This window comes from Macrobrachium nipponense, chromosome 40 (assembly GCF_015104395.2).
Source record: "Macrobrachium nipponense isolate FS-2020 chromosome 40, ASM1510439v2, whole genome shotgun sequence".
Lineage (NCBI taxonomy): Eukaryota > Metazoa > Arthropoda > Malacostraca > Decapoda > Palaemonidae > Macrobrachium > Macrobrachium nipponense.
The window spans coordinates 30,271,039-30,285,634 of record NC_061101.1 but is presented as its reverse complement, the minus strand read 5'-3'; the positions used below and the strand labels follow the sequence as shown (position 1 = coordinate 30,285,634).

The 14,596-nt window shown below is 36.5% G+C and overlaps 2 protein-coding genes across 5 annotated transcripts in view; one reads left to right on the top strand and one right to left on the bottom strand.

Moving 5' to 3' along the window:
• LOC135212055 (probable E3 ubiquitin-protein ligase HECTD2) overlaps window positions 1-8,610 on the bottom strand; it is a 95,140-nt gene extending 86,530 nt beyond the window's left edge. For both annotated transcript variants that reach the window (XM_064245385.1, XM_064245387.1), the window contains exon 1: window positions 8,564-8,610. The gene's annotated coding sequence lies outside the window, so the exon portion shown is untranslated. The remainder of the gene's footprint in view (window positions 1-8,563) is intronic.
• Window positions 1-14,596, top strand: part of LOC135212056 (heparan sulfate 2-O-sulfotransferase pipe-like) — a 441,937-nt gene that overhangs the window by 330,542 nt on the left and 96,799 nt on the right. The gene's annotated exons all lie outside the window — the stretch shown is intronic.

Sequence of the window (14,596 nt, the reverse complement as noted above, 5' to 3'; positions counted from 1 at the left end):
ATGGGAAATAGAGTTATTTCAATGCCACTGGAAAAACCTATGGTTGTTACTTTATTTACCGCTTTATCTTTGTGACTTTAATTTAGATGCTCTCTCTCTCTCTCTCTCTCTCTCTCTCTCTCTCTCATAGTACATATTATATAAATGATTGTATAAATTAATAGGCTTGGTGATGCATACACTCTCAAATCTCCACAGTTCATCCTTCATTATTCAGTAGTTAAGTTATGACGCTGCCATTTACAAATTTTCGTGTGCCAAGGGAAGTCACCCTCACACCGAGCATTTTATATATATAAGATGGGTGTGCGTGTATTTGTGTGAGTATTTTCTATTTCAGATTCATAAAGTTTTTTTTTCACCTTTAACAGGGGATGGTTGCAGAAAAAAAATTGCACTTCACTGCTACAGTCACTCTTTAACTGCTTCGTTTTGACAGTCAAACTTCCACAAAATTAGCAGCTGTATTGCATTTCACCTCAAAACAATGGTCCAATGACCCCTATCTTGCAAATCATTTTGGCGGTTCATGGATATCCAGGCCTTGTCCTTTCCAGAACCTCATCCGCCTTATTTTCCAACCCTTCCTAGGTCTTTACACTCTACTTGGATTTTGCTCTTTGTACATCTTTTTCTGCGTGTCCATTTCTACCTCTCTCCACATTTCCCACCTTATCAATTTTTCTTAAGTCGTATTTGCTATGTTTTTCCTAACAACTTCGCCCTGTTACAGAAGTTCACACTCAAAATCTATATCTCGCCTCCATACACACACACACACACACACATATATATATATATATTATATATATATATATATGTATATGTTTGTGTGAGTATTGCATATACGTATATACATACAGAGAGAGAGAGAGAGAGAGAGAGAGAGAGAGAGAGAGAGAGAGAGAGAGAGAGAGAGAGAGATAGAGAGAGAGAGAGAGAGAGAGAGAGAGAGAGAGAGAGAGAGAGAGAGAGGCCGCAACTTCAACGTTAGTGAGTGTCATAATTGGCGGATGAATTTCTTCCGATAATGATAACCCGAAATTTTCTTTCACTTCATGTGACTGAAAAAAAAAGCCTGAACTTTATGTGAAGGGCAAGTTGACTTGTTTTCTTTAAATCAACTGGGATGGGTTATAAGTAATGCGATTAGTCATATACTATTGTATAATCAACAAAAACTTAAATATGAGAGGAAAATATTTTGAGCAAATTTATTTACATGTGCAACGGACCACATAGTATGCCTCTGAGCGCCTCAGTGGCGTGGTTGGTATGGTGTTGGCGTCCCACCTCGGTGGTCGCGAGTTTGATTCTTAGCCATTCCATTGAGGAGTGAGAAACGTGTATTTTTGGTGATAGAAGTTCACTCTCGACGTGGTTTGGAAGTCACGTAAAGCCGTTGGTCCCGTTGCTGAATAACCACTGGTTCCATGCAACGTAAAAACACCATACAAACAAACAAACATATGCCTCTGAACTTTTATGAAATGTTTGCTCTCAAATACTAGGAAAGGTCAGACGTAGAGAGCGAGTAATTATGCCGTACGGTGAGCTCACGATATAGGGCTGCTTTACTACTCAAATAATCCAAACCTTACAAAATATTTGCCAACAGTCGGACAGCCATGACCTAGTATGTTATTTTCGTCGTCCTAATACCTCTTCGCTGATAAAAGATTGCTCATGTAATGATAGTTTTCCCCCATTCAAATGAAGTAATGTGTTGTATATTGTCCAAAGAAAATGTATCTTATAGAATTCTGGAAATTTAACCATACACGTATTTCCTTACACCGGTAAAACTTATCAATTGGAGTTTCCAGCCGTGCATCCTATATCCCTGTTAATAAGCGTAGTACATAAGAAAATAAGTGTATCATAGTATATGGGTTTGAGAAGAAAAAGCTAGATTTCATGGTAGTGTCGAACTGCGGTGAAAGAGAAGTTACTTTAAACTGGAAAGGACATTAGTATAGGTCGTGGGAGCAGTCAGTCCTCGTTGTGGATATGAGGGTGACTTTGTAAATTTGCCAATAAGTAGCAGGAAAAATGTTACGATGACAAAGGTAAAGAACGGAAAAGCTTGAATTCTGGGGGAGTGAAGTGATGCCTGAGGCTGGCGTGGTTGGAAGGAGAAAGTATGGTAGGGATTGGCGATCTGAATGCAGTTTCTTTATAAAGAAAAGGATGACGAAAAAAATAGCCTAATGGGAATGGTATCTTAAGTGGCTTGGCTGCGGAAAATATAATTTGAAAAAAATATTTTCTCAAGAATACTTGCAAGTAAAATGCACGAAGAAAAGTGTATCAGCGTATTTGTTAGTACAGAAATGAAGAATTAGGAGGACTATACAGTCAGTTATCACTGTGAACAACCGTTGATTTCGATTATTGATAAAGAAGCCGAATTCCATGTGGGGTTGAAGTAAAATGCCCGTATAAAAAGCCGTAGGTATAGGTTCGAATACTGCCGTCATTAGATGTTCTTTTTTTATAAAAGCAAATTTGGTTGTATGTCATTTTCACATTAAAGCGAATTCGATATAAAATGGTTTATCATTATTATCGTAAAATAAATTGTGTGTTCTGACTTTACTATTATAAATAGGAACGTATTATAAACATGACGCCCAACTATCATGTAGGAGAAGGGTTGATATTGAATTTTAGTACAGAACCTGTATTCAACACGAATATGGACTATGGGGTTTAGAGCAACTTTGATAATGAAATGGATAAGTCACTGCCATCCTTTTATCAAAATTTAAGAGACGAAGGTTCGAATCGTGGCATTATTAATATATATATATATATATATATATATATATATATATATATATATATATATATATATATATATATAATATTTCTAGTATGTATATGTATGTACAGTCAGTGCAGTTATAAATTCAGATATGATTGACGAAGTTAAAAATGAAGAGTATTTTGGAATTCTTTCAATAAACCGTTAGTTCATCTTTGTGTGCTAACCACAGTTATTAACCAGCCAACGCTTAGCGAAAGGAGCAGTCGAGCTGTTGTGTCTTAGTCACGTATTAAAGTTCGTGGTGTTCATCGATTGCAATAAACATTGCCATCGGAATGAGCTTTTTTTTTTTTTTGCTTTTCCTTAAGGTCAGATCCAACGTTGTTCCTTTTGCAGTGTTTTAACACTCAGTGTCTTTCTCTCTATCTCTCTCTCAGGTAAATATATTTAATATACGAACTTCTTTCTTTATCTCACAGAAACTATATATATATTTATATATATATATATATATATATATATATATATATATATATATATATATATATATATATATATATATATGAGGTAGTCCACAGGGGAAATGAAAAGCTGAAATTCCTTTTAGCTCAACAGTTTCGGCCTCCACTGGCCCTTATCAAGAGCTGTTTATTAATAAACAGCTCTCGATAAGGGCTAGTGGAGGCCGAAACTGTTGAGCTAAAAGGAATATTATATATATATTTCGTTTAAGAGGCAGAAAGAAAGAAGTTCGTGTATAGAGGAAGCGACGACTGCGTTTATAATGTCATATGTAAAATAACATTAAATTACGTCTTAATTTATGTGTATTTGCAGACAAAAATTCATAGTATCTCTTAAATAAGAGTTTGCATTTGCATATTTCATACTACGGATGTGTCTATACGTTTTATAATGCGCGTCCATTTTCGAGTGAAAATATTGACTGCTTGACTTTGGCATTGAGAAATATTTTTATTTCAGATAAGTACGTCTGTCATAGAGGCATTTAGATAGCGTGTATGATTTTTTCAAAGATGTTGTGCCAACCAATCGTCAAACGTCCTGGCAGATAGCAGCGAATGTACTTGGCAAAATGACGCTATTGGATGCTACTATATATATGGCTGTAGTAGCTATATTCACATAAAAATTGCTTTGTTGATATTCGTTGACACTTTTTTGAATATATGATTGTATTAATCAACTTCAGAACCTTTTCCATAAAAGTATACTGATATTTTAATTAGACTTCAAGTGTTTTTCATTTATATGTCCGCTTTGATATTTTTTTTAAATAAAATTCTTTGTTGAGAACCGCCCCACAGCAATACATTAGATGTTATATAAGGCCATTTTTATTGGTTTACATGTTTATTACTTTTCCAAGACGTGAAAGCGCAGCCAAAAGCGATAAAGTTCTTTCCTTCGGAAGGAGTGATAAACGGTATCGAGAGTGATTATTAGTGAGGCGCAAAGCTGAAATATTGTTCTTTGTATAGAAGGTGAAGGAAGTGTTGTTTGTTTAAGCGACAAGCTGTGGATTGCGTGTGCATGAAACGTTTGTAAATAGTATGGAGACATAAATTATATGTTTTATGGCAAATGCCTTTTATTTACTGCCTCCAAATGCGCAGGGTGATTCATATGCAAATAATTCGTGTGATATATATTTAATAAATGTGGTGCAGAGGTCACTGAAATGACAGTGTTTGCGCTTTTTTCATTGCACCGAACCTTTTAAGGCCCCGAAAGTCATAATGACGTCACAGTAAGTCATGAAGTTGCAGTAAGTCTTGATGATGTCACAGTAAGTCATGGTAACGTCACTCTAAATCATGGTGATGTCACTGTAAGTCATGATGATGTCACAGTAATTCCTGGTGATGTCACAGTAATTCATGTTGATGTTGCAGTAAGTCAGTGATGTCAAAGTAAGTCATGTTGCTGTCACAGTAATTCCTGGTGATGTCACAGTAGTTCATGTAGTAATGTCAGAGTAAATCATGCTGATGATCTCACAGTGAGTCCTAAAGATGCCGTAGAGCCCCTGGACTTTTTTCTTTTTTTTGCCAATTTAATATTTGATTTAATTCATCAAAGTTCTCATACCACCAGACCAAATTTTATAATTTCATTCCCTCTCTCTCTCTCTCTCTCTCTCTCTCTCTCTCTCTCTCTCTCTCTTCTCTCTCTCTAAAAAAAAAAAATCTAGGTCGCATGTGAATGAATGGTAACCTTTTCCTGTATGCAGATTACAAGAAACACAGTAAAGCTTAAATGTCAAGGATTTCGATTCTTGTTGTCATGTTCTGTTTTTTATGAGCTTCGAAAAACTGTTTTTAGTATGCTTTTTACATCATCTCTTTTTCCGTCTTCAATACATCCAGCATTCTTAGCAAACTTTTTGAAAAAAGGTTTCCTTTCTATGAAATACTTTTATTATGATTAAAATAAATGCTCGTTCTCACAGCAGGAGCTTGGGCATAAGATCGTGGGCTAAATTTGTCGAATGATTTTGGCAGCAATGTTATTAGGAGAGAATAATTTTGTGGCCTTCTGCTTTGTGAAGCATATTAGCGATTAATTTTTTTTTTTTTTTTTTTTTTTTGCTTCTGGAACCGTGTTAGGTGTGTCTCCATAATTCAAGATCAAGTCGATTAGTCCGTTAACACACACACTCACTCACTCACACTCTTACACTTTAATACCCATTCTGGTTAATCTACATTTCTTATAAGAATACCAAAATAACTTAGGGTTTCGTCAGATGTCCTTTCTTTTTTAAGGACTAAGGATGGCCATCAGTGCCATTCTGCTGATCATAGTAGTACAACTGGGGGCCAAATGGTAGTTGGTGACCACTTTTCAATACTTTTATTTCCCTTGTAATAGTCCTTTGCTCACCGCGCCTTACATGAGGGAGAAATATTGTGTTTAAGCTTTTAGAACAAGTGACGTTTTGCACGATGCCCTTATCTATAGCCCAGATCTTCTGGAAACGTGAACAACATTAAAGTGAAACCAGCCTTTCACTCCGAAGGAAGCAATAGACCCTCTCTTGAAAGATAGGAGGTTCTAGGATTCAGGGAACGCAGCAGTGAGGAAGGAGACGCTGCTTGGCTAGAGTAAAATTCTTGAGAGGTGTGCATGCCTCGGATATAATGGAATGTTGGTTCTTGCAAATCTAATCTTCCTCTAACCGTGTGTAACCGTGTGTAATATACTTAATTCATGTAGGTATACATATATATTCATATGTGTAAATATATTTATATATATATACGAATATATGCATATATGCATATATAAATTTATATGTTGTTGTGCGTGTGTATTCGTGTTGGTATAAGTAAAAGTTCATGTAATTTAAAGTACTTGAGCGCTACTGATATGTCGTATGTGACTCGTCATAATCCGTCATGACGTCATGGTTGGTCTGAACTGGATTTAGTTATTGTTTGTAACCGAGGAGGATTACATATTATTCATGGTATTAAGGTTTGGTTAATATATAATATATTATAGTATATATATATTACTTATAATATATATATAACTATATATATAACACATGTATATATACACGCACACACACATAATATATATATATATATATAATATATATATATGTATATAATATAATATTATATATATATATATATATATATACATCCATATGAAATAAAAAGCTGTACACCTTTCAAATAATTGTACTTGCTGTCCAATGAAAAATTTCTTTATATACGGCTGAAGATACTGACCCGTCAGTCCTTGAAATATGTGTTCATAATCTTCTAACTATACAACTTTAAATCTCTGATCTTTGATGCGACACGTAACTCCATGAACAATATGTGATGCATCTCTTCTTGTAATGAAACTGGCACTACTTAAATGATTAGAAATGCGTCTGTAGTACCAGTCGTCAAAACTGGAGTTTTTTCTGAGACAAGCTTTTATCGCAAAGACAGCTTCTAATGCCCTCAGGCATACGCCAGCCTCGTTAGTTTCTGAAGGTGCGTCCACACTACGTCAAAACATATCGTCAACACGCGTCGTTAACTAATCTCATACATATCACAAAGAGGTTGAAAACGAGTCAACGACCGTAAACGTAGAACCAATCTTTGGCAATTACTGGACGAATCACTTGAAGTCTGGTTAGGAGTACTAAGAAGTCGCTCATTTGTATTTAACCTGTATAAGATGTGTGTGCGATCAGTTGCCATCGTGTCTTTATATGCTTTGCAGTAATGTGGGCTCACCCATGGATTATTCAAGTAAACAGTAGTTACTGCTAAACCGATAATATGCGGGGTACTATAATAGAGGCAAAAGGAATCCTCGCCTCAATGTTTCTTGCTAGTTCTCTAATAGCGTTGCAGGTGTGGGATTTTGATTTCATTTATGGATTTACAGCTTGGCATCACTTACGGTCTTTGCAGCCTTCCCCATTTTCATTCCTTTTACTCTACCTCCACTCACATTCTCTTTCTTCCATCTTGCTATCCACCCTCTCCTAGCAATCGTTTCATAGTGCAGCTGCGAGGTTTTCCTCCTGTTACACCTTTCAAACTTTTCTACTCTCAATTTGCTTTCAGTGCTGAATGACCTCAAATGTCCCAGCGATTGGCCTTTGGCGTTAATTCTATATATTCCATAACAGCTTGGTAAGGCTCCGACTTTTGTCCTTCACCTACACTTTCTATTTTCACAAAAAATTATTGTTTATCAGAGAGACCTAATGCCATTAACCAGCTCAAGTTAGCAGAAAAAGCATTGGAGTTGGACGCCTAAGGAACACAGATTTGGCTCTGAAGTATAGCTGACTACGATGAGTCAGGAGTAAGAAAGGAATCTCAAAGACAGGACATTACTGGCTCTGCCCTCTGCCGGATAATTCGGCAGTTAAAACTCCGTAAAATGTTGGTTCACAAAAAAAAAAAAAAAGAAAAAAAAAAAACACACACACACACACATCATAACTGAAACGGGGAAAAGTTGTTATATTATCAGTTAGAGCTTTCTATCAAAGTATACTTGAGGTAACTGGTAGGAAAAGTTGAGAACCGTTAATTCTTACTAGATTAGACTTTTACTTATGATTTATATATATATATATATATATATATATATATATATATATATATCCTATATATATACATTATATATATATATATATATATATACGTACATACATACATACACACACACATGTGTGTGTGTGTTTTTTTGTTTGTATTAACATATGTACATTTATTGTTTATATGCAGTGAGCATAAGCTATACTGCCTTTCTGTTAAGCATACACAGTGAACAATAATTTGACAGTCGTGAAGATTAAATATGTTGACTTTTGATGGTTTCCGATACCTGAGAAAGATGACGTAGATGGAGCAAATAATAATCATGAAACCTTAATGTCATTGTAAGTTTCTTCAGCCACTGAATAATGAAGCTCCTAAGGAATTTCGATTGTGAAAGATACAGTCTAAAAGGACCTTGATGGAACCACGTCGAGAGTAACACCACACTCACAGAAAACCGGTGTCACTCGATCGGGTAATATAACATATCTCACATTATTTCTCTTACACGTCTCCTGGGGCGCGCAGCCCCCACCCCACACGTAGGTACATCACGCTACTACTATCGAATAACCATCGTTTGTTTTACTTTCATAATTGTAGGTAAACAGCAGCCAATAAGTATTCAAGCCCCATAATAGCCATTACTTCACGACTCCCATATAGGATACAATACACAGAACGCTCGAGGGGTTCTACACACTTTCTTCGGAACTGGATCGAACACTCGCCGTGTGGTCTCGACCGGCCCTCGCACTAATGTGGAAAGGCGCGAGCCCTGGAACACGAGTTTTCGTGCGCCCCATGGGGGAGGTACGGGTGGGTCCAGCCACGACACAGTCTCATCCCCACCTACACCCATCGAAACTCAAGCCAATCCCCCGTGCCTGAACCTCTCCCCTCTTCCCCAGTTCCATGACCGGCCCGGAACACGAACGGGGAAGGGGAAGTAAGGGGAGTCGTGTCCACTATACAGGCAGGGTGGCCTTCCAGCCCTCCCCCAACTCCTCCACTCCCCCATCTATTTATGAAGCAAGGGGATATGGGTATTGGGGTGGAGAGGGGGGGCAGGGGTTACTGGCGCAGGGTGGCTCGGCTCCGCTACGTTTGGTTGTCTTTTCATTTGTTTTGGAATCATGGGTGCTAGATTAACGAGTGTGAGAAGACAATTCCCGCGTTCAGGAATAAATGATTGATATGAGTTACTGCTTAGCTTTTTGTACCAATTGTTCATCTAGGTGGATATGTAAGCCATTTGTATGCCAGTTCCTGGAAGTTTAATTACGAGGCATTGTTTAAGCAGTTTCAGAAACCGAAAATCAGTCCCCATAATTATCATGATTGTCATTGGACTTCAATTTATTTCGCAAGTGATCTAATATTCACCTGAAATAACCACGCCAAGAAAATTAATGTAAATTAATATCATTGAAAGCCCTTCATAAAAGAACGACTAGAGAGTGGATTCAAGGGAATCAAGGCATGAAGGTGTCTGGAGATACGGTAAATAAACAGGACGACCTTGTGTGTCTATAGATCCAAGGAAGCTGTTTATGTTTACAATGTGTAGATGCCATTTAAAGTGTCGTATGGCGAGAGGGTTGAAGATATTGGTTAGAAATTTTGCGATTCGAAACTAAACGAATTTGGGAAATTGAAAGAGCTTGAAAATGTAATTAATGATAAGAATATCTTGAAAAATTAAAGGAAATAAAGTTAGTAATGTATGAGAAGTGAGAAAATACTTGAAATGCCTGACAAAGAATTAGAAATGTTTGGATCCTTTGTTTTTAAAGTTTAATTTGTTGTCGGTTTTTTCCGTCCGAATTTTTGCATGTTTAGTTAATGTTTGAAATGGCACAGACGAAGAAATGTTTCAAGTTGTACTATAACTAGACTAATAAAAGAGCGTTAGTTCTTTGGTAAGACTAAATTTCAACTCTAATAGTAATGAAAGAGAATAAAGTAATAAATGAAAACTTGACTGAAATTTTCATGATTATGTTTAAGATGATAAGAAATGCGGGCATTAGGAGAAGGACTTTGAAAAAAGGTAAGAAAAATATTGCACAAAAAATCTAAAACGTCAGTTTGAATATATGATAGGATTAAAAGTAGTTTTGTCCTGCTAATAAAATGTCCTCAAAGCTCTCCTCTCAGTTATACGTATGTCAGTTAGTGCACTGTTCTTTGAATTCTTTTTAGTGTTCGGCTATACCCTTACATTAAATTGGTTATCTTTTTATTTGTTTTATTTGTTTTCGAATGTTTATTATTTTCTTTCCTTATCTTCTCTTTCATGGCATTACTTCCTATGGAGGTTCGTATAGTCTGGGTAGCAGTAATAATATATAAGTAATGATAATAATTTCTTATTTTTATCATTATCTCTCTCTATATATAAAAGGCAATTTCTATCTGTTTGTCTGTTCGCTATGCACGCCCAGACTATGAAAGCTGGGGCCACCAAATCTTCACCGCAGACTCCCCTCCCGCCCAGGAAGGTTTTAGTCAAAATCCAAAATTTGAGGGCCGTTTCTAAGGGGGTCGTAACCCCTCTTTTTCACCCTCCCCCTTTTTTTATACAACTTTCGGAGTTGACATTTCTGTAGAAATATTTCTATAAGTACAAACAGGCTCCCCACGAATATGGGGGCCATGAGGCACCCTCAGTGGTAAGGGGGAGCAACACCCCCCTGGGAATGGGGTTTCCGAGGGTCAGAGGGTTTCCCACAATCATATGGGCCAGGAGGCCTACACCCTTTCGACTTACCGACCAGGGGAGAAGGGGGTCGTAGCCTATCTACCCTGACGTTGATAGCGGGAACGGGGGGGCGCAGCCCACTCCCTTTGGGAATTAGAGTCCAAAGGGTCAAAGATGGGTCCACTGCATTCAAATTTGGTAACATGAGTTAACATAAATGACTACAAATGTATTTAACATCAATATCAGAGTTTAACTATAGGCTGAGGTTTATCAAGGGCCGTTTAAGGGGGCCTCGCGATGAAATTCTTGGCCAAGAAACCTGTCACAACATACTGAACCGGTCAGTGACGCAGTAGCATTGGCTGGGGAAAGATGTATGACCAGGTCATTTAGAAGTGATGTGGGTTCCATAACACGTCCGAAGGGTGGATACAGCTGCCAGTATTCTATAAGTACCGCTGATATTCTCGTATTTATTTTTTCTATTTGCGAGACTCTCCCGGCTAGAGAGAGAGAGAGAGAGAGAGAGAGAGAGAGAAAAGCGATCAGCTCGAGATGTTCAGGTCTATGTGAAACAAAGATGTCAGTTGAATAATTTGTAAAAAATGTTTAATGTGTTTCGATGGAGGTAGAACAATATACGAATCAATACGATATTCTTCACGAAGAGGAAAAAGAATTTACTTAGACTGATAAAAGTTTCAACGCGCTTTCTGACAGCCGTTATAGTGTGATGCTCTTTTAGACGAAACTTTTTATATCCAAGGTAACCTAAACAACGAATTTAGGTCCAGGATTGTCGAAGTTGTCTGTATCGCTGCCCTCGACGGGGATTATTGTATGTCCATTTTATATCAGTTTGGCAGGTCAGGGGTTGTAGGGTAAGTACTAAATCTCAACCACAGCATGTTTTCGTGCTCAGCAGGGTAGCGTTTTGGGACCTTTCTTGTTCGTAGTCTTTACCAATGTCATGTCTCCTGGTCTTCAAAATAGAAGCCTGTGATACTCCTTTTGTGAAATACTAATTGCAGTTCCTTGCAATTCCCAAGAGCTAAACGAAAGTGCTACTAGGCTTTATAGTAAATGTATTAGTTTGTGTCGAGGCTTAACCAAAGCACAACGAGGATATTGCTGATAAATCTACTTCGTCGTGAAACAATGAAGTTAGTTTCTTTTAAGTAATGCAAACGCAGTGAATTCACTTCTAGTTTAAGGAAAGCACACTCACTATGTGTTAAATAGATCAGTTTAATTGAAGCTTAATTTAATGGCTACATTGACCCTTGCTTTTTCAGTTATTTATTCAAACACAGCTTATGTCACTCTCTTTGTCAGATTTGCTTCATGCTTTAGTCTTCATGACCCGCTAATGCTGAAAAGCTTTTGTCGTGCTGGTGGTTAGTTACAAGATGTAGCAAATATTTGGTTGCTTCTTCGTGGACTATGTTAAGCTTCTGCTGGATAACTCATTCTGAAGGATTCCAGATCCAAAGGTTCATTTTATGCTCAGGCAGCTGTATCACCTTGCAGTCCGTTGCTATGGCAGCCTTTGTTGCTCCTCTGGGAGGTTGTTTTCATGCAACATTTGGCATTTTGACTGATCTTTAGCCAATTACTGTGTATAGCTATTGTTAGGAATTCCTATGATGCAGACCTACTACTACTACTACTACTACTACTACTACTACTACTACTACTACTACTACTACTACTACTACTACTACTACTACTACTACTAATAATAATAATAATAATAATTGTTTTCCAATGACTTTCTTTATAATTATTTTTAAACTAGTCTTGACAATGGCCTTGACTGTTGAAAAACAGGATCAATTGTATATTTTTATTTACCTGTTTATTATAGCACATCCCTTTGATATGATTACTTGTCTCTCATATTGGCGATCTATTTTTTTTTCATAGTTAGTTAATGAACTGTTTGGTGTGGAAGTCTTTCATATCATAATAATAATAACAATGTTCTAAGGGATCCACGATAATAGAAAAATTAAATGTTTCTAAATTATACACGAACTATTAATTTTTTTTTTATTATTGTGGACGCCTTAGAACACTTTATATAATCTCGTGATGGAGAGTTTTTCCAAATAATAACAATAATGATATTACAAATTTGTACAAACCAGTCAGATTCCTACTTGAAACCCAACGTACACTGCGAATTTTGAATTCTAAATGTTTTACGAACTCATCGACCATGGCCTTTCTTTCAGGACATGAATAGAGTTGCAGAAGATGATTTTACTTTATTTTTATATACCTGTCCGCTATTTTTCAACCCTCTTATGCAAAAGGTTTTTGTCATAGGCTATAAGCAGTAAGTTGAAAGAGTGGAATAGAAGATTTCACAGAAAAGGATTTTTATTTATCTAAACTGAACTTGTTGGAAACAATAGATATTAATCACAGACTCCGATGTTCAGTTTGTTTGACCATGACATTAGAACTGTCAGGCTGGTCGAAACCAGGGTACCGACGTCATCTGGAGGCGCTCTTGCGTCATTTCCCTTTCTTTTAATTTGTATGTATATATATATATATATATATATATATATATATATATTATATATATATATATATATATATTATATATATATATTATATATGTGTGTGTGTGTGTGTTTAGTTTCGTATCTTTTTGTATGCGTGTTAGGTCCTAGTTTACCAGATTATCATTTTTCTTTTGTATAGTTACCCCAATCACCGTTTTCTTTGGCTGTCCGAGAACAGACATGAACTTCTTCAATTTTCTTTTATGTTGCGGAGTGATATAAATAGTATGAGTTAAATTTATAATAAAGTTTAGTTTAAGAAATATTGATCTATTCAGACATTTTGAACTTGAAAATTTAGAATATATGACGAAAGTACTTGTTCCAAGTCCCGTTTTCCACTCGCCTTCATACGTGGATTTTATGACATTCCCAAGCCCGTGGACTTTCGTGCTACACTGAAGACATTAGTGTAATATTTATTGATTTAATTGTGCTTAAAAACACGCAAGGTACAATTTTTTCTGAGGTTTTGCGTAACCTGTTTATTCAAGGTATTTGCTGACTACCCAATTTGTTGAGTATTACGTATACCAGAATCATCGAGAATTGGAGCAACGGTATATAATGGGTAAGGAAGAGAGGAGAACAGAGAGGAGCAGAAAATAGCGTTCAGGCGTACAGAAAGGTAAAGGAAACCCTTACGATGGTTCCCCACAAGTCGTCTCAGCCCAAACATAGTCATTCAGTGTACAAGAGTTTATTTCAGCGTTAGGTGGACGCGAGGAGCCGTTCTAAGGAGAAGACTTCCCTAGTTACGATCGGCCAAATTGAAAATCATTGTGTTTTGGTTAGTAAATAAATTTTATACTTTGTCCTGGTTGCCTGTCGTTGAAATTTTGGAACAGCACCTTTTCTATACGAACTGGCGTAACATCGATTTCCTAATTTCAGTACAGTTGGCAGCTCCGCAAAGTTGTTATCTGGTATTGTTAATTAATTAACAATACTTTGATTATAGTGCCTTTTCTTACGTAATTGCATTTGAGCGAGTTTGTTTCACAGGCTGAGTTGCTAACAGCTCTTTGTTGGCTAAGCAAAGGATACTACCTGATACATTATGGATTTGCATTAGCTTACTATGTTATACTATGTTTTGCCTTAGCTTACGATGCTATAAACCAAAATTCATTAAATTAACTTTATAGGCAGTAATGGTTAAAGTTTTCCACTTTTGTTTCTCACTTTAGTTTGTCATGTTTTGTGTGGCTTATTCTCGTCCGAACGTTGACCTTGATGGAGATAGTTAAAAAAAAAAAAAAATTCACACTTCACGGCTTTTTTTCGTCTGCCCAATAGTTTTATAATATAGGATAGCTTAATGGTGAAAAATTGCTGATTACTAAAACTAAGGACGATTCTTCACAACATTAAATATTCATAAATGTTTTTGGCGCCAAGTTTAAAGAAAACTTCAACAATTTTAAAAAAAACCTTCTAATAATAATAATAA